At 39.5% G+C, this 27,538-nt stretch overlaps 2 long non-coding RNA genes across 2 annotated transcripts; one reads left to right on the forward strand and one right to left on the reverse strand.

Annotated features, from left to right (window-relative positions):
* Nucleotides 1-4,154: 4,154 nt before the first annotated feature.
* On the reverse strand, nucleotides 4,155-9,626 carry LOC144589539 (uncharacterized). The gene is made up of 2 exons (XR_013545706.1): nucleotides 6,385-9,626; nucleotides 4,155-5,213 (listed from the first exon to the last, which is right to left on the reverse strand). It is a non-coding gene; the product is annotated as an uncharacterized LOC144589539 (long non-coding RNA).
* On the forward strand, nucleotides 5,191-27,538 carry LOC144589538 (uncharacterized). The gene is made up of 2 exons (XR_013545705.1): nucleotides 5,191-5,616; nucleotides 9,567-27,538. It is a non-coding gene; the product is annotated as an uncharacterized LOC144589538 (long non-coding RNA).

The raw sequence follows: 27,538 nt of genomic DNA on the forward strand, positions 1-27,538 counted from the left end.
CATGAGATGGCCAGAGTATTGGAGCCTCAGCTTCAGGATCTGTCCTTCCAGTGAGCACTCAGGGTTGATTTCCTTTAGAATTGATAGGTTTGTTCTCCTTGCAGTCCAGGGGACTCTCCAGAGCCTCCTCCAGCACCACAATTCAAAAGCATCCATTCTTCGGCGGTCTGCTTTCTTTATGATCCAGCTCTTACATCCATACATCACAACAGGAAAAACCATAGTTTTGACTATTCAGACTTTTGTTGGCAAGGTTATGTCTCTGCTTTTTAAGATGCTGTCAAGATTTGTCATCGCTTTCCTCCCAAGAAGCAGGCGTCTTTTAATTTCGTGGCCGCTGTCGCCATCTGCAGTGATCATGGAGCCCAGGAAAATAAAATCTGTCACTGCCTCCGTATCTTCCCCTTCTATTTCCCAGGAGGTGATGGGACCAGTGGCCATGATCTTAGTTTTTTCGATGTTGAGTTTCAGACCGTTTTTTGCACTCTCCTCTTTCACCCTCATTACAAGGTTCTTTAATTCCTCCTCACTTTCTGCCATCAGAGTGGTATCATCTGCATATCGGAGATTGTTGATATTTCTTCAGGCAATCTTAATTCCGGTTTGGGATTCCTCCAGTCCAGCCTTCCACATGATGTATTCTGCATATAAGTTAAATAAGCTGGGGGACAATATACAGCCTTGTCGTACTCCTTTCCCAATTTTGAACCAATCAGTTGTCCCACATCCAGTTCTAACTGTTGCTTCCTGTCCCACATATAGGTTTCTCAGGAGATGGATAAGGTGGTCAGGCACTCCCATTTCTTTAAGAACTTGCCATAGTTTGCTGTGGTCCACACAGTCAAAGGATTTTGCATAGTCAATGAAGCAGAAGTAGATATTTTTCTGGCACTCTCTGGCTTTCTCCATAATCCAGCGCAAGTTAGCAATTTGGTCTCTAGTTCCTCTGCCTCATCAGAATCCAGCTTGTACTTCTGGGAGTTCTCGGTCCACATATTGCTGAAGCCTACCTTGCAGGATTTTGAGCATAACCTTACTAGCGTGTGAAATGAGTGCAATTGTACGGTAGTTGGAGCATTCTTTGGCACTGCCTTTCTTTGGGATTGGGATGTAGACTGATCTTTTCCAATCCTCTGGCCACTGTTGGGTTTTCCAAACTTGCTGGCATATTGAATGTAGCACCTTAACAGCATCATCTTTCAAGATTTTAAATAGTTCATCTGGAATGCCATCACCTCCGCTGGCCTTGTTGTTAGCCAGGCTTTCTAAGGCCCACTTGACTTCACTCTCCAGGATGTCTGGCTCAGGGTCAGCAACTACATTATCTGGGTTGTCCGGGATATCCAAATCTTTCTGATATAATTCCTCTGTGTACTCTCACCACCTCTTCTTGACGTCTTCTGCTTCTGTTAGGTCCCTCCCATTTTTGTCCTTTATCATGTCCATCTTTGCGCAAAATGTTCCTCTAATATCTCCAATTTTCCTGAACAGATCTCTGATTTTTCCTTTTCTGTTATTTTCCTCTATTTCTTTGCATTGTTCATTTAAGAAGGCCCTCTTGTCTCTCCTTGCTATTCTTTGGAAGTCTGCATTCAATTTTCTGTAACTTTCCCTATCTCCCTTGCATTTTCCTTCCCTTCTCCTCTCTGCTATTTCTAAGGCCTCACTGGACAGCCACTTTGCTTTCTTGCATTTCCTTTTCTTTGGGATGGTTTTTGTTGCTGCCTCCTGGACAATGTTACGAGCCTCTGTCCAAAGTTCTTCAGGCACTCTGTCCACCAAATCTAGTTCCTTAAATCTGTTCTTTACTTCCACTGTGTATTCATAAGGGATTTGGTTTATATGATACCTGAGTGGCCTAGTGGTTTTTCCTACTCTCTTCAGTCTAAGCTTGAATTTTGCTATGAGAAGCTGATGATCAGAGCCGCAGTCAGCTCCAGGTCTTGTTTTTGCTGACTGTATAGAGCTTCTCCATCTTTGGCTGCAGAGAATATAATCAATCTGATTTCGATATTGCCCATCTGGTGATTTCCATGTATAGAGTCGCCTCTTGTGTTGTTGGAAAAGAGTGTTTGTGATGACCAGCTTGTTCTCTTGACAAAACTCTATTACCCTTTGTCCTGCTTCATTCTGAACTCCAAGGCCAAACTTCCCTGTTGTTCCTTTTATCTCTTGGCTCCCTACTTTAGCATTCCAGTCTCCTAGAATAAGAAGAACATCTTTCTTTGGTGTCAGTTCTAGAAGGTGTTGTAAATCTTCATAAAACGGTTCAATTTCAGTCTCCTCAGCAATGGTGGTTGGTGCATAAACTTGGATTATTGTGATGTTGAAAGGTCTGCCTTGGATTTGTATTGACATCATTCTATCATTTTTGAGACTGTATCCCATTACAGCTTTTCCCACTCTTCTGTTGACTATGAAGGCTACTCCATTCCTTCTACGGGATTCTTGCCCACAATAGAAGATATGATAATCATCTGAGCTGAATTCGCCCATTCCTGTCCATTTTAGTTCACTGATGCCCAGGATGTCGATGTTTATTCTTGCCATCTCCTGTTTGACCACCTCCAGCTTCCCAAGGTTCATAGATCTTACATTCCAGGTTCATATGCAGTATTTTTCTTTGCAGCATTGGACTTTTCTTTCACTTCCAGGCACGTCCACAGCTGAGCGTCCTTTCGGCTTTGGCCCAACCACTTCATTAGCTCTGGAGCTACTTGTACTTGTCCTCCGCTCTTCCTCAGTAGCATGTTGGACGCCTTCCAACCTGAGGGGCCCATCTTCCAGCGTCATATCTTTTAGCCTTTTGTTTCTGTTCATGGGGTATTCTTGGCAAAGACACTGGAGTGGCTTGCCATTTCCTACTCCAGGTGGATTGCGTTTAGTCGGAACTCTCCATTATGATCTGTCCATCTTGGGTGTCCCTGCACGGCCTAGCCCATAGCTTCTCTGAGTTACTCAAGCCCCTGCGCCACGACAAGGCAGCAATCCATGAAGGGTGTATATATATATATATATGGAGGGTGTGTGTGTGTATATATATATATATATATATATATACACCCTTCATGGATTGCTGCCTTGTCGTGGCGCAGGGGCTTGAGTAACTCAGAGATATAATTGAATAAATCTCCTGGTACAAAAAAGCTTTAATGCTGAGTTTTACCAATTTTTTTTAAAAAATCCCCCATATGATGACAACATGACATGCCGATGTGGTCTTGGTTTTGTTTTTTGTTTTGTTTTTTGTTTTGTTTTTTGTTTTTGTTAGAATGTTGACTTTATACATTTCCTGGTAGTTTGGTAACCTCTGACAGAGATCAGGTTTTGAGTTACTCCTTCTCCATGGAAGGTAGAGTGGATCCCAGTAGTTCATCATGTTGTTCCAAAGCATCAGTAAAGTATGGCAATGTTAGGGGACAGGGTTATACAGTGGTGCCTCGCTAGACAATGATAATCCATTCCACTGAAATAGCTGTTTAACGAAATCAATGTCTAGCGAAAAGCAAATTGTTGTCTAGTGAAAATTGGTTTGCGAAGCAGGGACCAAACATTGTCTAGCGAAATTCCCCCATAGGAATCACTGTTTTGCGAATCGCTATAGCGATCGCAAAAAGTCAATGTCTAGCGAAAAAACTGTCATGTGGGGTAACTGTCTAGCGAGGCACCACTGTATTTCCTGGTGTGATCCCCACCATCAGAATGTGTTCAGAGAGATAATTTACAGACAAAAATCTATGCCCTTGATTGTGAACTGGAGTACTGAGGCAGAATTTGGCCTCTAAGAAAAACAAGAATTATCCTATATCTTCAAGCTTTGTCTGCCACCATTAACCTGCCTCCAGGTTACAGCTTTTGAAGTCTGAACTGTGTTGAAATGAGAAGCTGTGGAGAACTGGGTAACTATCAGACATTCCAATCTTTATTGCCGCCTGCTCCAGCTTTTCCCTTCAAAAAGCATTGGCATATCTGGCAAGCAATGGGCTTGAACAGCTGGCAGCGTAAACTGAATTTGTCTGATAGTAATAGTCTGCCATGGAGGTTGAGGAAGATTTAAGGACCTTAAATTTAAGGACCATACTGCAGCTTTGTTTGGTTATTCTACTTCCCATTTTGGCTTTAGTCTGTTCTTTATTAACTGATCATTTCTGACATTTCTTTGTTAATTTGGTAAAGACTCTAACACTTGTATTTATTAGTGACTACTGTTACTTTTTAAATTGCTAATTTGCATTCTGTCTCTTCTCAGTTATTTGCTCACTCCTTACCTACTTAGATTCTAACTGATTTTGTTGACTGGATCCCAAAACCTTACTTTGTCTAATTTATGTAAATTAATCTAAACAGTTTCATTTAAATGAATTTATCTTTAATCCCTAACTATATGATTGATTTGCTTTAGAGGACTTTTTCTGGGTTGGAAGGGGGTTGAGTTGGTTTAGTTAATGGAGAGGAGGTAAGGAGTGTGGTTTTGTGTTATTAAATTCATTTATAGCCCAGGACGTTATTATTATGAGGCTGGTTATTCATTATTATTATGAGGCTGATTATTCAATTTATGTAATTTTAATTTAAATGACTATGACTGGATTGGAGGCATTAGGCATGTCTGTCTAGGAGATATAATTATACAGTGTACTATTACTATCTTATTTTCGCATTTGTATATATATTTTCTTTTTACTCTTTTTGTCTCACATCTGAAGGGAACTCAGGTTGATAAAAGGTAGGAAAGCGCTCGCTGTTAGCTAACCATGGATGAGGCCAGGAGCAAGGTTATATTTGTGAAAATGAGTAGGGGGACACATGGCATTGGATGAAGGACTGGCCATTACAGGAGAGCATGCTCCAGATTTAAATACCTATCCCATGCTCTGGCCCTTCTCCCACCAGGCAGAATCAAGATACCCTTATCAGGTGACCGTCTTATATGCTCATGATGCTGCTAAATGCCAGGTAAGTCTGAGCTAATTTGTGGTCTAATAGTAGATAAAAAGGCTGACCAGGTCTGTATAACTGAAACCTGGGTGGGTGTAGAAGGTAGGATTGCGCTTACCCAGATATGCCCCCCAGGATGTTACATCAAGCATCATGGCAGATCAGAAGGGCAAGGAGGGGGTGTTGCCATAGTCCATAGGAAACCTATTAAGGCAAGCAAAATCTTTGCCCATTCATGCCCAGGCTTTGTACATCTTCACCTGATGTTGGACAATCTGGAAAGAGAGGGAATTGTGTTGATATACCACTTCATTTGAGATCCAGCGCTTTCCCTACCAGGGCTGACAGACTTCATCTCAGGTTCACTGTTGAGGTCCCCAGACTTTTATTTCTGGGAGACTTTAAAATTCATGCTAAGATGCAGGTTGCTGGGATAGCCTAGGGTTCATGGACTCCATGACATCCATGGGCCTGTCCCAAGATGTCATTGGTCCTACACATGTGGCAGGTCACTCATAGGACCTTGTGTTCCTGTCTAGGCAGAGAGAAGATGATCTGAAGATGGAGAGGGGAAAAATATGGAGTGGAGTGTTAAAACTCTGACTGAAAAAGGAGATGTTAAAAGGAGATGTTAAAATCTATACACTAACTGTAAGAGGAACGGGTGATCCTATTAAGGTGAGTTGCAAACTGTGTAATAGAATTGTGCCTAGGAGTTGCTATGCTCCAGGAGATGCATCATAGTAAAGGAGAAGAGGGACTGCTAAAACATAGACATAATTGGCAACCTTACTCTGCCCCAGGAAATTCTAAGTCAAGAGGAGTAGCCATAATTTTTTTTCAGCAGCATTCCCATTTGGAAAAGGGAAAATAAAAACTCAAAAGAAGACTTGATTTGGGGATATAAAATATTTACTTCCACTTCTATTTATGAACAAAATAAGAAATAAATGAAAATCTTAAAGGATACCCTTTTTAAAACATTAGGTAAATTTAGATAAATTTAAGGAAAGAGAAATTATAATAGGACAAAAATTAAAATCAATTAAAACTGTTTTAGTAGATTCAAAATAATTTAGTTTAAGTCTTTTTTTAATATTCAGATAATGTAATGTTTTTAGCTTTTAATATTTTTTTAATGATGTAAGCTGCCTTGGGTCCTTTTTTAGGAGAAAGGCAGGGTAAAAACATTTTAAATAAAAACAAATTAAATAAATAAGCAAAATAATAAAACAGAAAGAGGGAAGTGAAGGAAAGTAACATGATAATATGAACACAAGAATTTGATCTCATCAATGTCTGAAAAGCAGATAATCCAATGATGACAGATTTTACATATTATTCACATATACGTAGCACACTTTCTAGCATATATTTTGTTTCAATAATAGCCCATCTAAAGCAGTGCATTTCACAAGCGGAGAAGAGCATAATGAACTTATCTACCTGTGAGGGTTAAGCCAGGGTCTTGAGTAATGTCCAGAATCCCAAGGGCACAGCTTTAGCTGGTTTAGTTTCAGCTCATCCAGTTCTCAGCTGTCTTGGGGAGCAATCAAAACGGATGGGTACTGGTGGAGCTGCTAATGTAAAATAATGACATGATGACTTAGTTATTTGATTGTATATCATGCTGTTTGTAGACATGTAACACACAGAGAGAGAAAAAGAGAGAGAGAGAGAGAGAGAGAGAGAGAGGAACAACTTTCCATAAAGGTATCAGCAACTAAATTCAGCACACTGAAGGGGGGAAATTGCTGTTTTAAATTATGTGAGATCAGCATGACATAATTCATTTGAATTCTAGGCAACACATCTGAACTATGTCCCGTTTTGCATTTGGATAGCTTTAAAGGTTTTGATTGAGGCAAGAATATCACTGGTCTATTTAGACAAAACACAGATGTCTATTGTGAGTGAGCACTGGGTGTATTGTACATAATGTATGTGTCTGTTTCCATGTCTCCATAAATTACATCCAGAAGCACTCTCAGGTTGAAAGTGCACTACCTACATTAACCATTTAAGTTTTATCCTCAGTTTAAACAGTTGACAAGATTGGGACTTAGGACCTTAATACTAGCTATATTTTTGCCTGACCAAGAGCTCCTAAATGGCATTAAAACCATAATCATCATATCTTTTGCACCTCATTGAATTCAACATCAAAAATATAATTCATTCTCATCTTCACATTGAAGATGATTTAGAGTCCTAGGTAGAATTTTTTAAAACTATATTGAACCAGCGCAGTCATATACTTTCCTATAAAAGACCTGTGCAAAAAGAGAACTTCATTTTTTATTGCAATGCCCTTCTGTCTAGAGGGAGTCCTATTTCTGTTTTATATATTTCCAGAAACTCTGCTGTTTTCTAAATTTATGGGCCAGAGAGAATACCTCTACCTGAATATATACACCTAGATTTATCACCATCAGAGTTTTTTTTTATACAATACCAGACAAAGGAAATACACAGTTTCTACACATTAGCAGTGCAATGTATTAGTGAGAGGGGAAAGGAACTTCACTATAAATTACCACACAAGTCTTTCTGATTTATAGGCAATATACCATTGCATCTTTTTCTACATCCAAAGCACTGTGATTAATGCTACCTTTATACCATACTTTGGTTGCCTGTCATGTTCAAAGTTATAAGGGAAAGGGTTTTTTACGTTCTTAATTACATGTACCACAATAATAACATGGTTCTACAACACCAAATGGGAAGAGTGTTCAGAATCCCTCGTGCAAGTAAAACCTTAATGAATCAGGAGGCTAGGGGAGGATGGAATTTCTATTTCCATATTTACCTCTTGCAAGATACCATGTAATGACATCTTCCCAAGAGGCCTGAGGTACTGCTTTACTGTTCAGGAAACAAGAAGTTTATATAGATAGAAAAACTGGAGAAAGTTGTCATTATTCAGCAATTGGGCCAGCCCGGGATATTTTGGGATCTGAGATGGGACAGCAAATGGCATTGCATTCCAATAGGATGCTCAGTACCCTAAACCTGTTTTGTTTTGACCCCTTGAGGCATAAAGATTTCCAGGTCTTAGAGTGCTAGATAGAGTCTCAGGGAATGTCTGTGCTTCCCTGAGATATCTAGGCATGGGGATAAATCTCAATGTAAATGCCTCTGGAGCAGGGGAATGTGGTTTGCTTCTTTGTTTGTAAGGTGCCTCTAAAATTAAGGCTAACCAAAAGCACACACCTTGTGCTTACCTCCCTCCAATCCCTACTTGCTCTATCTCTGACTGTGACATCACATAGGCTCACTCCTCTGACGTCCTAAGGACTGTCCCTGGTCTCCTGTTTTAGCCTTGGACAGTTTTGGCAGGGAATAAGAAGCTGTTGACCTGGCTGAAGCAGAAGATCACATAAATCCCTGGCAGGTGGGGTGGGGGAGCAAGAAAGATCAAATGACTAATGATTTCCTGTCCTTTTATGATATCCAATATCTGTTGCTTATGGTCTAATGGTGGGATTTGTGCTGCCACCAATTCAGGGTCCCTTCTGATGTTAGAATCTCTATGCCATTAGGAGCCTCTTCAGATCATCACTGATTGTTGCAGATACTCAGCTAGTACTGGCATGATAAGGTTCAATGGAAGTCCCCCCTACTTTGCAGACTTTACAAGGGTAAAGGCCCTGTCCTATATTTCCATATAATTATATTGCTTCCACTGGTGGGACCCACAGTAGATGCCAGCAGTCTGGCAGGTGTATATCGGTATGTGGTCTTTCAGGTACCACATTCACATGCCATTATGGATTTCATCATCTTGAACTTGAATCAGTGTTGTATTAACAGCCAGCACACTTCCTTTACAGCTGGTTTGTGTGCAGGGTTCCTGGCAGCAATGTAGCTGCCATATTATCTGAAACCTCCATGAAGTCTTCAAGGACAACTCTATGTAAACTGCATTGCAATAGTTTAAAATACATGAACTACTGTGGCCAGGTTATTTCTCAGAGAAGACCATAGTTGGTGCACTAGTTGGTGACATGCAGGGGATTCATAAAGAAACTAAACAGCATGCACCATTGAGGATTGGCTTTTCCCCAAGCCAGCTACTCAAGGACACTTTACTGGGGTGACCCACTTTGTGGGTGTATAACCTGAATGTCCAAAACCTAATCTTCACCAATCCTGGGGGGTTATAGAGGAGAGCCAGGAGAAGCTTCTGTGTGAGATTGCTGTCTCTAGATATCTTGAGGGAATTTTCCTGGGGGGCCCTCTTTTTGGGTGTATAACTTGGAGGTCCAAAACCCAAACTTCACCAAATTTTCAGGTCTTGTAGAGGAGAGTCAGGGGAAGCATATCTGATAATTTGGTGTTTCTGGGTGCCTGGACGGACATTTCAAAGGGTTTTAAAATCAGGATGAATCATAAATTGATACATTCATGATCCATTGACCTTGATGATTTATGAATAAAAATGAATCATCATTTTTTTTATTCATGCCCATCTCTAACCACTACCCTCCATCTCCATTACTGTTTGTAGGAATAGAAACACTGTAGCACCATTCCTTCTTCTCCTATCCTGCACAGTTGGTGCAACAGGAACCAAGAGATCCAGAGGTATCAACAAGATAATATTTTCCCTGTCTTTCTCCCAGATTAGGTGATAAGTAGAGAAAGCTGGCTGGTACTGAACTCCTGCTTGAAACCAGGCAGTGCTGCAAGACACTCCTTCCTGTTTTGCCCATGTCAGCCTACAGCAACTGAAACAGATCCAAAGAGGACAGACTATACAGTACCCTGTACACCACTCGAGACAAATGTCCTTAGTATGGATGTGAAAAGTGATTGTTTTCATGTAGCCCACCTTGGGCTTCACAGCTATGGGGATACCTATGGGGTTGTCTCAGGAGGTTGCTGATCCACCATTTAGTACAAGTCATGCCCTGGAACCTGTCCATGAAAGCTCACATTAAAATATAGTATTTAGTCTAAAATGCCACAACAGGTTGTCTTCAATTTTTTTTCCTTTTGTTTTTGCCTGAGATGAATACTGTGGGGAATCAGAAAAACAAGTGATGTAGTGGTTAACTGTGATGTGCAAGTGCGGAAAATGACAACATTCATTCATTCATTCATTCATTCATTCATTCATTCATTCATTTATTTATTGCCCACCTTTCTCCTTATGAAGGACCCAAACTGGCTTACGTCATTAAAAGGCAATATTGTACTTAAAGCTAAAAACAGTAATTATACAAATGCTAAAAAGGATTAAAGAAATACCACACTAAAAGATGGCAAACACCAGCAACACAAAAACACATTCACAGCCGTAAAGTAAGACAGCCCATTAAAACAATCTACCCATGTTGCCACTCGTTAAGGGGAAGCTTGCTTGAGGAGAAAGGTGTTTGTCTTTTTGCAGAAGGACAGCAGAGATGGGGCCAAGCTGGCCTCCTGTGTGAGGCAGTTCCAAAGTGTGGGAGCAACAACAAAAAAGACCCTCTCCCATGTCCCCACCAAACACACCTGTGAAGGTGGTGGAACCACAACAAAGGCCTCTCCTGAGGATCTTAACACCCAGGCAAGCTCATAAAGGAAGACACAATCCTTGAGACAGCTTGGACCCAAGCCGTTTAGGGCTTTATATGTAGAACCAACACTCTGAATTGCACCTGGAAATGGATCGGCAGCCAGCGGAGCTGTCGTAACAGTGGAGATATGTGATCCCTGTGACCAGCCCCAGTCAGCAATCTCGCTGCCACATTTTGGACTTGTTGAGTTCAAGGATAACACAAAAATGGAGGCAGCTGTGTTAACCTCTATAAACAAACTAGTTCTAGCAGTTTTCATCTCCATCAAGAGCAGATTTATGCAAAGTTAAAATCTCTTAACTGCCTATTTGTCTCCAAGCACCCCATCCAAAATGTTACAGCAGAGATAATGGATGACAGTGTACTGTCACTTGAAAAATTATTTCCTCTTCCATCTATTGTAAGGATTGCACCTAAGATCAAAGAAAACAGAGAAACCTGAGACCTAAAACATACCTTCTGGAAATGCATCTTTCCTTGTTCTGCTATACTTTCTGTTCAAAAACAAACCTCCTCTCCGCAAACAAACCTGTGTAGAAGGCCAGTGTTTACATACCAGTGATTGCTTTTGCTGTTACACTTCTGCTTTTCATGCGCTTTTCACAGTCAGACCTCTTTCAATTTCTTGTATTATAGAAATAGAATAAGCGATGACATTTTCCATGTTTATTAAAAGATCCCAGCCCTCTAGCCTTGCAATTTCTGCCTCCATTGTACCAATGCTGATCTGAGTAGCAAAGAAGCAAAGGTGGAAGAACAACAGAATAAAGCCTAGTAAAACTGCTGCTAAATGAGTTGTGGTCAGCAGGGAAGACTGGAAAAGTCCAGTTTGCTAATCCTAGACTATCAGAAATCAGGATCCATGATTCCACTCCTAACATTTTAAAGGATCGGCTGAAAAATGGCCTTACCTAAAAGCTGCACAAAGAGGCTTTTTTAAAAGTATACATAAAGAGCATAAATAGAAAATCGCATTATGTATACACTAGAAAAGCCTAACATATGGAATAAAAGACTGAGAAAGCCATCAAAGTAATGAGGCAAGAAACTACAGTATGTTTAGAAAGCAAATAAAAGACCAAACAAGTGAAGACAGAACCTTCTTGGGAGTACAGTAATAGGAAATATGAATGTTTCATTTCTTTTATTTTGAGTACACTTATTGGCCAGTCACTTCTTAGATTGGTGTTATATTTAAATAAATCTGAACTCCGCAGGAACACTTTCAAAATGTGGAAGGCAAATTTTCACCTATTTGTTGAATGCAACATTTTATAGGGCCTGATTAGATGTTTAGAATTCATCTACACAGAGCAATCTCATGGGAGTCAAATGGGCAAAACATTGTACAGTAGTGTTTGAACATTTGCATCCACATATACCAGTTATTGCTCTTTTGGAGTGACTTATGTGACACCAGGATTAGCCATATAATCTCCAATATGTAAACTGATTTCCAGCAACATCCTGTACAACTTTCCCGTCGGAAAATTATCTATTCAGACTGAACATTGAACACTGATTTACCCAAACAGCAGATTCTTAATTATATGGACCAGCTGCAACAGAATCCTGAAGACTATATAGGGAATTTGTGTGGCTATGCTTTGTCTCTGGAATTTATATCTTTGTCTGTTTTGTCATTCATTAACAATTTTACGTCTTCTCAGGATAGCAGCCACCAAATGAAGTGCTGGTCAATCATATATGTGACATGGTATTTGACATTACAAATGGATACACAGGACAAATTGGATGTTTAAAATAATTTTAGACAATTTGGGTCCATGCACTGAGAGAAAGGGAGGATATAAATGAAGCAAAATAAACAGTAAATAAAACAAACAAAGGGCCGTTTATCATTTCTGCATGGCAGTATATCATGGGATATTAGCAAGCAATTTGAACACTTACACTGCCTCCAGCTGTTCCTCCTCAAACAGAGGAGACAGAAAGGTTCTGGTCAGCACAGAAGCAATATGGCCATTGTCTGCACAAATCCAGGTAATCCTTCCCATCCCTCCATATTCTCTGCCTCCATAAGGCAATCTCATGTGACCCAAGCTTAGCCAATAGGGTAGCAAAGTCCTTTGGTCCCAAAATTCCTAGTTATGGAGTTATGGAGTTCAGTGAGGAGCCTAGAATTTATCTGCCTGACAAACTCTAGCACACTTCTCTGAACTACAGTGTTAGAGCCCTCTAATGGGCAACACTAAGGACCTCACCAAACTACAGATGGTGGAATTCTGCAGGATGAAGCCAGGGGCAGCTGAAATGATATCAAACTGCTGCCAGTATGTAGTATAGATATCCTCTTAATGTAGCTTTATTTTGTAATTCATAGTTAGAAATTCTGCTGGATTATCTCTGGAGTAGAAATGCACAGCTGTAAAGCAAAACAAAACAGGGAATGTTGGCATTTATCTCTTAATGAACATGGCTTACATAAGGGGAAGTAAGTTTTGATTCCTTGTAATGCTTGCCGATGGATACAGGAGGTTTATTCTGCCAGATTAAACTAACAAACAGGAAAGTCTTTGTTTGTATTCTTCTGATACATAGAGGCATACAAAGTGGTGTGTGTGTTCTGTTCAACAATAATAGCAACAGCTATTCTCCATTAATGAGAATTTGAAAATGGTGCATGCCGATTTGTTTGTACAAAAGATCCACATACCAAACAGCTCAAAATAAATACCCAGTCCTAGGCATATAATTTATGTAGGAAGTGAGGTGGAAAACTACCTATATTGTTCTCAGAGAGATTACACCAAAGCATATTAATTTAATTAAGACCTGAAATCAAGTTCCTGTAATTAATTTTTGCTGTCAATGATCAGGATGAATGGGTGGCTTGTTTAGCTCACAGGGTAAAATAAAGCTTGAAAAGCTATTTTCTTAAAGAGAGTTCCTATAAACAAATGTTGAAGCCGTTGATAACTAAGCAACAGCAGAACGATTCTCTGGTACCAGGCCTTCTCTCTCTCTGACTGCATAAGATGAGCACTCCTAACCTGAGGGTACAAAGAGAAGCAAAGCTGGGCCTACTTTCTCTTAGAAATGTTGTGTGTTAGAAAATTAAAAAACAATAAGAAGAGTGAGGCTATATGCTTTCTAGGTAATTAATATATAATTTTATCTTCACTCTGAGAGCATCCCCTCACACATGTCACCTTCTAAGTCAGAACAGTCACATGATGATTTAGTAACAGAAGACAAAATCTTCCTTCCTTGGGAGATATACCCGTGATTTCAGGGTGACTAAGTCATTAGCTTTGATGTTTAGCATCAAAAATATCTTGATAAATTTCAGGCAACCCATGTATGATGAGTATATCTCAGTCTTGATAATCAAATTAAAGATTAATCAGTTATATATGTATTTAAAGATATTTAAAGAGGCAGGTTTAGTCTCCATCAGAGCATGTGCCAAGGTCTATACTGTATGTTCAATCACTGGCTAAAGCTTATCTTCTTCTCATAAGGTTTGGCACCATTGACTCTTTCCAACACCTTCCAATCAGAATGGAAGTATCACCTGACAAATGAAGCTCTGCTAATTGGTCTTTCCCCAAATACCCCTATAGTGATGGGTTATGCCAATCTCAAAGCAAAGGATCTGAGACATAGTTCAAGAACATTTAGGTTCACTAGACAAATCCAGTGTCATAAAAAACAACACCTTTATACTTTCCACCTACTGTATATGACCAGTATAATACCACCTAAATCTATAAGAGCTTTTACCTTAGCCAGATTTAATGTGTCACCTTCTAGTCTCCTGGAAGGGAGATTTCAAGGCATACTCTATTTCAATTGTTTATGTTCTTGCAATGGTGGTGAAGTAGGAACAGTGGGGGATGTCCTCTTATACTGTCATTTCTATTGAGATCTCCGGGAGAATCTTCTCTCCCCTATTTTTCAAACATTTCTGGGGAGATCTGATGAATTTTATATTCTTTTGCTGCTCTCTAATAAGGTTTCTTATATTGCTAGAATAGTGGCCAAATATTACAACTGCTGCAATAGCTTGCCACAGTCTCCTGACCACATAAGATCTTTGAGTGCCCCCGCCCTTGTTAGAGATACTGTATGTTGTTTAACTTACTTTCTAGGAGAGTTGGCGTGGCATACTGATGGTTATATGTGTCTCTTAATTTCATTCTATATCATGTGACTGCTGTGATGTTTTAAAATTTTTATATCCTTCAATGCTGCTGGCTAACTCAGAACTTTTTAACTTTAATGTCATAAAAGAGCCACAGAGTGCATTGATGGTGTTATGTCTTGATCAATGTCTCTGATGTTATGTGATTTTATCTAAATAATGTATTCTTATCTTCCTGGCCACCGACTGTTGTTGTTGTTGTTGTTGTTGTTGTTGTTGTTGTCGTCGTCGTCGTCGTCATCATCATCATCACCATCATCATCACCATCATCATCATTATTATTATTAAAAGAAATATTAAGGAGGAAAAATCTTTTCATGTAGTTCTGTTAATACAAAGCACCCAACTCTTTTCAGGGCACATGGCCCTTAGCAGATCTTTTCAACAATTAGAATGGAGCAACTAAATTTAAAAAAAATCATATTCCAAATATTCATATTCCAAATGTATTGTAAGTGTTCAATAACATCTCAGGTCTTTTTCCTCTTTCCTTTTTTAACATCTCAATGTTTTTTCCACAACTGGACATCTGAAGATACCATTCATTTTGGATGTATTCATAGAGCCAGCTATTTCACTTAGTATGAGAATTATCAAATCTTGTTATGGAGTCATGGAGTCATAGAATGACTCCAGGTTTTCCCGGTGCAATCCTTCCACAGAGATAATTCCATTAACTGAATCCCTCTAGATTTTTTTTAAGAAGTGGAGACACTAGACCATAGATTTAATAATGCTTTGTCACTTTCTTACTATATCTTCCCGTGCAATTTCCCAATTTCATGGCAAACCATGGGGAAAGCCTAGGATCATATTTATGATCATGATCACTAACATCACCCTACTGGTAGTATTATACCAATACTCTGATAGCACTTGATCTGGACTAGCAGCAGCTGGGGTTCACGGCTGTTGTCTAGTGCCAAATTAAACCTGCCACACTGCATCTTTAGAAGTCTGATGATTTGAATAAAGTAACAATCCTACAGCAGAGGGTGCTGCTGTAGGAATCAGACCCCCTCTATGTGCAGGCCCTCTTCATGTACACATGTGGTTTCACTAAGCAGCAATTAGAAGAGAAGAAACTAAATAGGAAGAAAGAGTGGTCATAATACATCAGTGTTTCTCAATCTTTTTCAAATTGTTTCCCCCTTTTATAATAGCCAAGTAACCTGCAACCCCCAATCATATTTGCATAAAAAAGAATATTTAACAAACGAAAGACACACATTAAAAACAAACTTTTCAGAATATAAATTTAACCTAATATTTAATGTAATGGTTGTACTTGTATCTGGGCAACCAGCTCAAAAATCTGTTGCTAATTAAAGCAACTCGCCCCCCTCTCCAACAGTCCCTTAACACAGTGGTCCCCAACCTCGGGCCTCCCGATGTTCTTGGACTTCAACTCCCAGAAATCCTGGCCAGCAGAAGTGATGGTGAAAGCTTCTGGGAGTTGTAGTTCAAGAACATCTGGAGGCCCAAGGTTGGAGACCACTGCCTGAACAGACTCCAGGAGACAGAGGTAACAAGGTGGGTTAAAATTAGGTTTTACTGAAGGAGGGTGAATTTTCCACAGGAAGGGAACTGTCGCCCTATTCATCTTCCCTTCAAGCAGTGGTTCCACTTCCTCCTCCACTGCTTCAGCCATCTTCCCTAAGATGTGTTGGCTAGTTAGCAATCTTGATGTAAATTACAAAATATGAGAGGAAGGGCCTCCTCACAGACTAACTTGTTTGCTTGTTTGTTTGCATGCTAACTCATCAGAGGGGCTTGTTTTTGCTGGGCTAGAGAAACTCCACCCTTGTTTCTTCCCTTCTCCTCTTCACGTGTTTTGAGAGAGTCCATTTTGTCTCAGACTCTTTCTTCACCTTGGAAGATGCCAGATCTTCAGGGTGGATCTCTGCACCCTAGAGATCCTCCCAGCCCTGTGGACTGAGGGAACAAGCCTTATTTTTTACTATTTTCCTTTCTATCAACTTTAAGCCTAATGTGTGCCTGTTTTAGAAATGGACTTTAAGTGAGTAAAGTACACAAAACCTTTTATAGTTAATTATCATCTTCTGAGTCTTATTTCCTACTGTGCTAGACTTTGGTGAGGTTGGATACCAAGAAGAATTGGGTAGAAGGGGGCTTCTACAGCTGATTCTAACCTTAAAGAGCTGGCCTTCTGCTGTGCATTTTACTGGAAATTAATCAAGTTCCCAGAACTCTCAACATTTCCTAAGGGGACGGTGGCAGTCATGGTTGAAGTGAGGAAAGTGTAAAATTGCTTCAGCCATGGTGGCAGCCTTTTCCTCCGCCACCATTTCTCCCCTCAAGCCTACTGCTTTCCTCCTTACCTCTCAACCCTTGCCTAGCTTATAGGGACTACAGCTGAGTCCTGCCTCCCACTCTTTCCCTTCCCTCTCCCATACCCAATCCAGCCAGCCACCAGAGCCAAGGAGGAGCTGCTGTTTGAGAAGGAGAACACACAACTAGGGGTCTCAGGTGCCTAGGAGCCCTACCATGGGGAGCAAAGAGAGCTTGGATTGAGGAGTACAAGTGAGGGAGAGGGAGAGTATACAGAATGGAAATAGAGAAGGGTGTGTGAATCAAGGGTGATGTGTCTCCCTCTTTGAGAAAACACTTTGCAATCTTGGGAACCTGTGGAATATATAGTTACATATTGAAAGTGCGGTGAAAACAAAGTGTGGAGAATTTCAGAGAAACCACAAGTCTGTAGCTGTCTGTAGGCCGCATCTCATTTTCACTTTCCTTTTTTCTATGTAGAACAGATCTCTCCTAAAGTACATGGGAGGGGTGGACCTAGTGAGAAATGGTCATTCAGTTTCTGAAATTATTACCTTTTGAACCAAAAGGAAAAGAAATCCACTGCAAACAATCTCCTGAGCTTTTTATTTTGAGAATATTAATGCATAAGATTCACATATTAACTCTCTCATATTGCACAATTGAAGTGCTCTTTTATGAATGTAAAGCTTGTAAAATATTTTAATGTCTCATCTCTCCTTTTTTAAGAGAAAGTTTTCTCATTCTAACCGAGTCCTGATTTCTAGTCATTTCTTTTGCCTCATTTGCTTGTTTTTATCTCTGAGAGAATAACGACTATATCTTAATTCAATTGCAATCATTTGAAGTGAAAAAACTACTCATCATTAATCTTTTAGTGACAAGCCTTTTGCAATTAAACTCCAAAGATATAAAATTTCTTACTAAGTAAGATTCTTCTTTTGCACAAATCACAAGTCAAATTTATCTGTTCTTGGAGGCACTTCATGGTAATAAATTTGTATCTAATTTTCCTTGAATGCTTCAAATGTGTGGATTTTCTGATTCATATTTGTGTCTAAAATTGCCATGATAAAACTAATTAATCTTCCTCATAAACCAACAACTAAAAAGCCAAAGATAAGTTGCTTCATTTCTGGATGCTCCGGTGTAACTTTAACGGATAACAAACAGTAGATATCTTTCAAAACATATTTTACTGTCTACAAACTTCTGTATTAGAGAACTCTGAAAGCTAAGTTAAGGAGATTCCTAACAGCGTTTCTCAGTATCATTTATCCACAAGGTTGGTGACACACACTCCATTTATACTCCAAAATTAATCCAGTAGTCCAGTGGTGAGGAACATGTGGCTCTCCAGAGATTGCTGGCTTCCAATTCTGCAAACACTTGCTGGTGATGAATGATCCTCAGTGTAGCAACTACACGGGCACTTTTAATTATCCTAGCACTTCTGAAAACTCCAAGAAAGGTTTGTTAGCTCAACGACCCTAAAAGTGAAAGCTGAGTTCTGTTCTCCGTGTGTCTTAGCATTTGGTGATTACTTCAAATTTCAGGGCACTGTGGGCATATGCCAATATACACATTAAATGTTGAAACCCAAGAAACACAGTTTCTCTGGAGCTTAACAACAGGTGCCATTCACCATGGCCTGGATTGTAACTACCTCAGTTCTCAAGCCTTCTGTGTAGCATTTCAGCACAACCATAGGGAGTCCAGTTAAGTCGTGTGAGTAAATGACAATAATAATTGAATGACGACAAGGCAATCCTGACTTATGGCAACCCTTTTCAGGGTTTTTGAGGTACAGAATATTCAGAAGTGGCTTGCCATTCCCTTCTTCTGGAAGTGCCCTGGGACCATGTAGCTTGCTCATGATTACACAAGCTGGCTTTTCTCCCAAGAGGCACAGTGGGGAATCAAACTCCCAACCTCTAGTTCCACAGCCAGATAGCTAAACCACTAAGGTATCCAGTCAGCTCATGTGAATAAAACCTGACTAAAATTAAATTTGAGTAACATTACTTCATTGAAAATATCACCTTAGAAAATTTAATTAAAAGAGCTTCTAAAAATCACATGCAGATATTTTCAAGCAGCCATCTTATCACTTCACTCTATTAATTTAAGAAAGGCTAGGTGATTCTTTCGGAACAGTGAATCAAAGATAAAAAATGTGCAAGACAATACAGTTCTATTGTACTAAGTAATTCAGGATTCTAGTTTAAAAGGAGAAAATGAACAATGTAATATATGTTACCCATCAGGGATATCACTGTAATATTTACTCTTCTAAGGTTATCATTTCTGGTAGCTTGATTTTGCACATTACAAAACTGTAAAAAGGACAAGCCAGCCATTTCTTGTTTCTGAGACTGGAAGAGAACAGGAAAATAAAGGATAGCATTATTCTTTGTTCCTGATATGTAATTTCAGTTTTCAAAAATTAAGTTAATAGGCTCACCAGTCCATCTGGTAGCTTAGTGGTAGACTACATGCTATCTGTGCATGCAGAAATGCTCCAAGTTCAGCCTCTGGCATCGGCAAATAGATCTGGGAAAGATTCTTGCCCAGAACTCTGAAGAACTACTGTTAACTGCACAGGTTTCAACACCCTCTCCAGCACTGGGTCTCCTATCACTTCTCTCTCTTTTTTGATCCCCAATGATTCTCTTAAGCATGGACACCTTACTATATTTTTATGTTCAGCAGGCCAGCTTGTTATAGCTGCAGTTTGGAAAGATTCCAAAAGCGTAACTATCAGCATTGGAAAATCAGGTCTAGTCATTAGTTTTGCTAGAAAAATTGATGCCTCAAGTGAAATCTCCTGTGAACCCCACAAGCAATGAGACGTTTTTACAACTTGGTTTCCCTTTTTCTAGGTGGAGTCTTGAAGGAAAGATAAAGGTCAATCTGCTCCAGGATTTATATTCTAGAACAATGGTCCGCAACCTTGGGCATCCCAGGAATCCCTGGACTGCAACTCCCAGAAACACTATTCAGCACAACTAGTGGTTAAGGCTTCTGGGAATTGCAGTCCAAGAACACTTGGGTTAGTCAAGGGTGGGAACCTCTGTTCTAGAGCTATATCAAATGGTACTGTGCTGTTGCATTCAGTTTCTAATTTCTGTGTTGTGTAGGTGCACACACAAGAGCAAATGTATGTTGCAAATGGCCAGAACCAGGCAAGGAAACCATCATCATCCTCTGGATCACATCTAATCACCCTTATTTCCAGACTATCCAACCATTTATCAGTAATAACAAAAAATATTTCACAAACTCCATCTCTTTCACCAACCTCAAGCCTTCCTCTAGATCTGTCAAATAAAAGCTTCCACCAGGGCTAGTCCTGACTGACAGCCAGACTTGCTGAGGGTGACAAGAGTTATACCTCTACAGATTTCCAGAATATCCCAGCTGCAGAAAGTTGCTTCAAATACTTGCATTATGTGGATGTGGGGGTAGACCCACCATATATATCCACTGCTGTCAAACACAGTTTCCACACTCACAGAACTACCATGAGAGGAGAAGAGGTGGGGTGATAATTCTCAGCAGTTTCTCCCTCCCACAGCACCATCTCTCCTGTTGTTCTACAAAATCCATATCCACCCAGCAAATGTTCAAGGAGCATAGAGGAAAAGTTCCCCCATTTTCTTGACCCCATCATTGCATGAATGAAAATGCTCTGCTCATTCAGAAGCCTTCCATGCATCGACTAGAGTCCTTTGATCTACAGAACACAAATTACGATCCAATGTGGATAATTTTTAGAATTAATTCACTTTTTTTTGTCTTTCAAGACCCATCTTACAAAGCAAATAATTAATTCAATTCTTTTTTAAAACAACAACAAAAACACCCTTCTGGTTTATGTATGTGGTATATGGTGCTTCTGTATCCACAATTCAAAAAGCCCAGAAATGGCCCAGTGTTGCTGCACAATATCATGCCCATGTTGCTAGCAGTAAAAAAGATGCCCAGCTTTAAACAGCATAGGGAAGTTGGATCTTGATGGCCCCAATGGCAACAGCCAGGATGGTCTACAGCAGCCATTTTCAACTAGAGCCATATGGCTCCCTGGGGGGCCTCTGACACCTTTGAAGAGGGCTACAGGCTGGAAACATTTCTTTACACACCATCTTATAAGGTTCATTATGTGAATTACAAAGTCCTGATTTGTCCTTTTTTCTTAAATATTGTGTTTATGTCCATAGCCAAAAAAAGATAGAGAATGGCTGGAACAGTTTAAAATAAAATGTAAGGATAAGGTTTCAAGTTGTCTGTTTCTTCAGGGTGCAACTGTAGGTTTTTATTTTTCTTATCTTAAAATACAATCATTTACCTTACTTCACTTTTGACTTCTATTGTAAATTTTCTGAAAAGGTAATTTATGTTCCAAAAACAGGCAGTGGGGGTGGGTTATGTAGAGTGCTGGGCTTCCTGGCCTGTGTCTAAATACTTAGTGGAAACCTCCAGCCACATGACACCAGGAAGTCACTGGTGCATGCCTGATGAAGGTATTTTTAATCCATTGCATTAATTGATTTTAAAAAATGGTCTAATAAAGGTGTCATATTCTTCTACATTTGTCTAATGTAGCTCCTTTCTCTTATAAGATAGAACACACTTTAATTCTCTCTCTTAAAATATACAGTATAGCCTCCTCTCATACCCAAATGACACTCCAGTGCATACACATTAACAGCCCATTCTCACACACTAATTCCTTCACACACACCTTTCACTGTCACTTTCTCCTTATATGTTTACAGAATCTCTCCAGCCAGTGACCACAGAGACAAATCATCTCACAGTTTGATTTACAAACAGTATTTTATGCTTCTCAAATGTCATTACAGTCCCTCCAGGGACACATCCCATGTGCAGCTCAGTCACGTACCATGCAAGGAAATACAAACCTGCAAACAAAACACAGGTGCAGTGCAAAATCAACACACTATCCATAACTGAGTAGTGGTAAGATTATGGGATGCATCCTACCACTCCACAGTTATGGCTGGCTTCAGCATATCACGTTATCTTCTTCAAGGCAGCCTTTCAAGCTCCGTTAAATTCCATTGACGTTAGCTGTATCATATGACTTAAAATTTGACTGCCTTTCTTTGAAACACAGCATTTGGCTTTCATTACCCAATCAATCAAAAGCTGGGGATTCAATCATGTCTTAAAAGCCAATCTGTGCTCAACTACTCAAAGTCAGGACATGATGACTGGAAAACCAAGAGTGCCAGGGGCATATAGGTTACACAAATAAATCCTCAACATGTAACAGTTGTTTCCTCCAGTTTCCCCTAGGTTTTGCAACCATCTCCAAAGCAAGTCTTTTATTATTATCTTGGCTGCTGTCACAAGTCTGCCTTTCAATTAGAACTCATAAATGTAGGACATCTCATGGTCATTTATCTGCCTTCTTTTGAAGACAGATCCTGGTTCTTGTGCCTATTGTTCCTTTGTCAGCATTTTTTTCCATCTGTGCCCTGTTAACACCCTGCAGTTTCTTAGGCAATTGACTGTATAACAGCAGTAGGGCTGTTTGTTTGCACCCTTGGTGTCACACGAAAAGTCAAAAGCAAGCACTGCATTTTCAAGGCATGACATCAGTAGCATGAAGTAAACATCCCATGGAAAGGGCAAAAAGAGTGAAAAGAGTGCTGAAAGAGTGACATCCTGAAGGGATTAGCCTGCATGATTTTATTTAGAATCAAAGCAATTTTTAGAAATCTTAATACATTGTCCCAGGTCTCAAAAAGCCCTTGACAGAATGTGACTTGGAAATTATATGCTGTGATGAATTCATTGACTATAATGATTGTGCCTCCAAAACTCATAATTCTCTGCTTTACTATATGAAACCATTCCTTTTTAAATAAGATGCATTATGAAATGAGCACAATCTTCTACAGAAACTGTTTCCTGATTTGCAATTCTGAACGAGATCCTGAATCTTCATGATCAGCAGAGTAGATATGCAACACATGCAAATTTTTCTTTAAAAAAAGTTAGACATTTTATTCATGACAAAATTGTTATTGTGTGTTGTGATCATGTCTAGGATCCTCAAGAAAATATCTAACTCAGCTGCATTATGGGGAGTGATTCTTATAATTGTGTGCATTAACATTCTAATTGAATTCTTCTACATGTGGTAGATATCAGGGCTGACCTTCCCCAAGCAGGTTTGGAGATGGCCTTAGCTGATTTATTCTCCAGTTTGTGAAACGATTTGTATGTTTCCAGATTATGGAGAGAAAGGCAAGAGGTTTTACTTCTGAAAGTGCTGGCAGTTTTCTTCTTTGACACTCTTGAATGACACCAAACAGAAACGGAGAAATAATGACAAGTATGGAGAGAAAGCATATGTTGGATGAATTTGTCCTCAATAACCTGGCATTTCCAAGTGTGTGCACTACCTAGCCAAAACCAAAGTGCTGCACAGGGGCTTACTCAGAAACATACAAATGTGCACACAGGGAAAGAAAAGGTTCTCCAGATACAGCATCAGGGATTTTAAAAAAATGAAAGAAAGTAGAAAGCAACATGGAAGGGGAAGAAAGATGGTCCCAAGTATTAATTTGACCTGTACAATTCAAGCCTGCACAAGAAAGCCAGTCATCCATCCCACATGTGCGCGTGCACACACACACACACACACACACACACACACACACACACACAGAGAGAGAGAGAGAGAGAGAGAGAGAGAGAGAGAGAGAGAGAGAGAGAGAGAGAGGAATGTGTAATGGACTCAATGTAGTTACCTAAAAGAGAAAAGGAAGAAACTTCTACACTACAACCCAGGTTACTAGAGAGTGATGTAGCACCCTCTCTTTGCTATGCCTGGATGCAAAATGGCTGCTCATTCAGTTGGATAGGAATACAAAGAGTTCAGTGAGATCAGTCTAATCCATTCCAGGGAATCGATGCTTACTTGGTTGATCATTCATTCATTCATTCATTCATTCATTCATTCATTCATTCATTCATTCATTCATTCATTCACTCACTCACTCACTCATTTATTTTCAACCAAAACTTTCTCCCTATAGAGGCACTGAAGGCAGTTTACAAGTGATTTAAAAACACAGATATTAAAACAATTACTATTAAAAAATAAACATACTAATTATTTTAAGGTACTCAATAGAACTATTTTTAAAACATATTTAAAAAGTTAAATTCCTCTTCAAAGCCCTTCCTCATCAACAGTTTACAAAATAAAAGTTTGTTCAAAAATGAAAGATTTATGCCTGCTCAAGACTTCCAGGGGAGTTTTTGGCTTTCATTGGAGCATTTTCTTTTCATTGAGATACTAATGTCCTTCTACTCTGGTGCTTGCTTCATTTAACTATAGTAATATTAGTGACTCACGATTGGAAATCATATCACCCCCCCCAAAAAAATTCACTTTTTTAAACACCCAAAATACCAGAACAAACTTTAGTGATTTGTTAAGGTCATGAGAATTGACCTGTGGGTGACTGAGGGCTTCTTGAACCACTCTGTAGTTGATATGAACATCTACAAAAGGTAGCAGAAATGGCAAAGGAAAATCTGCTGAAGGTGCAAACAGGGACAGAAAAGAAGATATGATGAGAAGGTTAAGCCTAGACAGTTTGAACTGGGACAGAAGGTGTTACTATTGATGCCAGCTGAGAATGCTAAGTTGTTTGCTAAGTGGCTGGGGCCATATGAAGTCCTTCAGAAAATAGGCCCAGTAGATTATGAGATATTGATGCCGGATAAGAAAAAGAGAAAGGTTTTTTTTTCATGTGAACAAAAGAATGGAAAGAATGGGAGGCCTTATGGGGAGAAGTTGGAGAGGAGAGTTTTGGCCCTGAAAATAGGAATTGCCTGCAAAAGGACCTCAGAATTACTATTAATGAGGAGTTGGAGGAGGTATTCGCGAAGGCTTTCACGGCCGGGATGTAATGGTTGTTGTGGGATTTTCAGGCTGCTCCTCCCTCCTTTACTTCTTCCTCTTCTAGTTTTATCAACACACCTTCTACGCATCCACACGCCTCCTCCTGTCCATCTTTTGCTGAGGACAGCTCACTAGCCTCCTGTCCTTCACAATATGGTATGCTTCTCTTCTGATTATTCAAACACAAACATGTTTATTTAGCACAGAATTCAACATGTGAAGGACAACCTTGGTTTCTATAGTTTTCAAAAGCAGGTTTTTGATCTAGAACTGTGTAATCTAAATCTCAGAAAATGGAAGGGGAAATACAACCCAGTATTTTTCTAGTGATCAAAAGCTCTCCCCACACCCACCCACAAATGGACCATAAAGCTCTTTTCCCCCTCTATGACTGATGGATGCAAAATAGATTGCACAAAACAAGACATTATATGCACATACCTTATATATTAATTATCTGTACAGGTTATAGAATCAATCTTTTTAATTCAATGACTGGAATATACACAGGCAGGGACATATGCCAGAGAAGTAAGGGGCATGAAATGAAATCTTTTAAAAATTATACATTTGACAGTACTTTGTTCCAGAATAGATGAAGGGGAAACCTCCTGAAATAGAGATATTCATGACAGACAGAAAAGGAAAAAATAAATTAAATTCTAATCATGATTGAATATAATGATTTCTGCAATAGTTGGTTGCAACCCACACACTATTGAATGTTAATGTATGTTGCCATTTCTGGTACAAATAGATCCATTTAGCTCACACCAGGTCTTGCACTAGAGAATACTAATGATTATAAATAAATTTTGAACATAATAAAGCTCATAACAGACTAGATAACAGTCATTTCCTTCACTGCTAATTCAAGTGTAAGCCAATATAATTGCTGCTACATGTTTTGCTGCTAATGTGGAGAAATAAACAGAAAGAATAATAATCTGATCTGTTATCCATTCACCCTTTCTCATATTTGTAGTACAATAGCTTCATCAACAGAATGAATAAAAAATGAACATTACTGGATCCAATGCAGCTGCATATGATTACAACAAAATCCTGGGTGCAAGGCACTGGGAAATCATAGTGGCCTCAATTCCAAATGGGTTAAAGAAATTCAAGTTATTTTCCCCAAACTGGAAAATAATTGAAATTATTCTGAATACATTCCAGTGTGTGGACTGTGTTATGCTACCCTTCTCTTTATAACTTATAGCATTTCAAACTCTGGAAAATTGGAAATGGTACTACTGAGGTATGAAAAATCCTGGAACAGAGGTGGACAAGCTCTGGAGACTGGGAGGGGCAAGACCTCTTTTTCATTTGCATTTCTGTAAAAGGGGGAAGGATCAGAAAATGTTACATTGCTTTTTCCCATGAACTGGCATACGTGCACTAGCACAAGACAGATCTCTTTGTCTCTTTTTGATCACTCATCCTGTCCGTTTGTGCTCAGGATGGATGCATGTGTTTCAGAAAATGTAAAGTGGAGCAAATAACGAGAGGCAAAAAGTTCTTATTGTTCTGCTCTTGTGCTGGATTTGAGAACGATCATGGGTGTCGGAAAACCCTTTAGAGTGTGCCAAGAAAAGAGCCCTGGTGAGATTTTGCATTCCCACTCAGTACACCTGCTATAGTAAAACACTACTTGTTTTGCATATACGGTATATGTACATTGTTGTTCTTATTTGCCATCAAGTTGGAATTGACTTGGCTAGCTCAATGTTTTAGGTATCTCGCTGTGGACCTAGAGAACCTGGGAGTTTGATTCCCCATTTCTCTCCTTGACAGGGGCTAGACTCAGTGATCTATAGGATCCCTTCTAGCTCTGCAGTTCTAAAATGATTATGATCACAGTGAACTTAATAGGGCTTTCAAGGTAAGTGAGATATTCAAGGAGTGGTTTTACAATGTTCCACACCACCAGTCAGTTTCTATGGCTGAGCGGGGATTTGATCCCAGGGCTTCTAAGTCCCAGTCTTTCACTCTATCCACTACACCACATTGGATATCCCATGGATAGATTATGTTCACATAAATGGGCAGTGTAAGAATTGTGATGGTGAACAGAATATTATTTTAAGCACCATGTAAATCAGTTTTGATTTTGCTTCCTGTTGACTGCAGAAGAGTAAATATCTCAGAGGTGCCAGAAGGAGACAAAGGACTCATAGACATGCCTTGATCGGTAGGTTTTTTTTTAACAATTACACGTAAAGCTTCTCAAAACATTCTAAAATTGACACTTGGGCTATTTTTTTCCTCAAGTGACATCCTGCTGGAATTGCTTTGAAAGATGCTTTATTTGTTTTTGAAAGGGGAAAAAATATTAAAAGCCCAAAGGTATCTTACCCAACAAGATGTGAACATCTTGCTTGGATAACCTTGTTGATTACCCACATGATTTGATATATGGCAATGCTAATGTAACCAACTGCAGTCTCTGTTCATCTTTAGAGTACTCAGCGTTTCTTCCACATTTAGAATAAATATTACTAAATATTCTGAGAACAACTCACGTACTTCTTAGCCTACTGCCACAGCATATGCTACCCATAACATCAAAGCTCATTACAATGTAAAACAAGAGCTGCTTATTTATTCCAATCCCCCACCCA

The sequence above is a fragment of the Pogona vitticeps genome, chromosome 5, assembly GCF_051106095.1.
Source record: "Pogona vitticeps strain Pit_001003342236 chromosome 5, PviZW2.1, whole genome shotgun sequence".
NCBI lineage: Eukaryota > Metazoa > Chordata > Lepidosauria > Squamata > Agamidae > Pogona > Pogona vitticeps.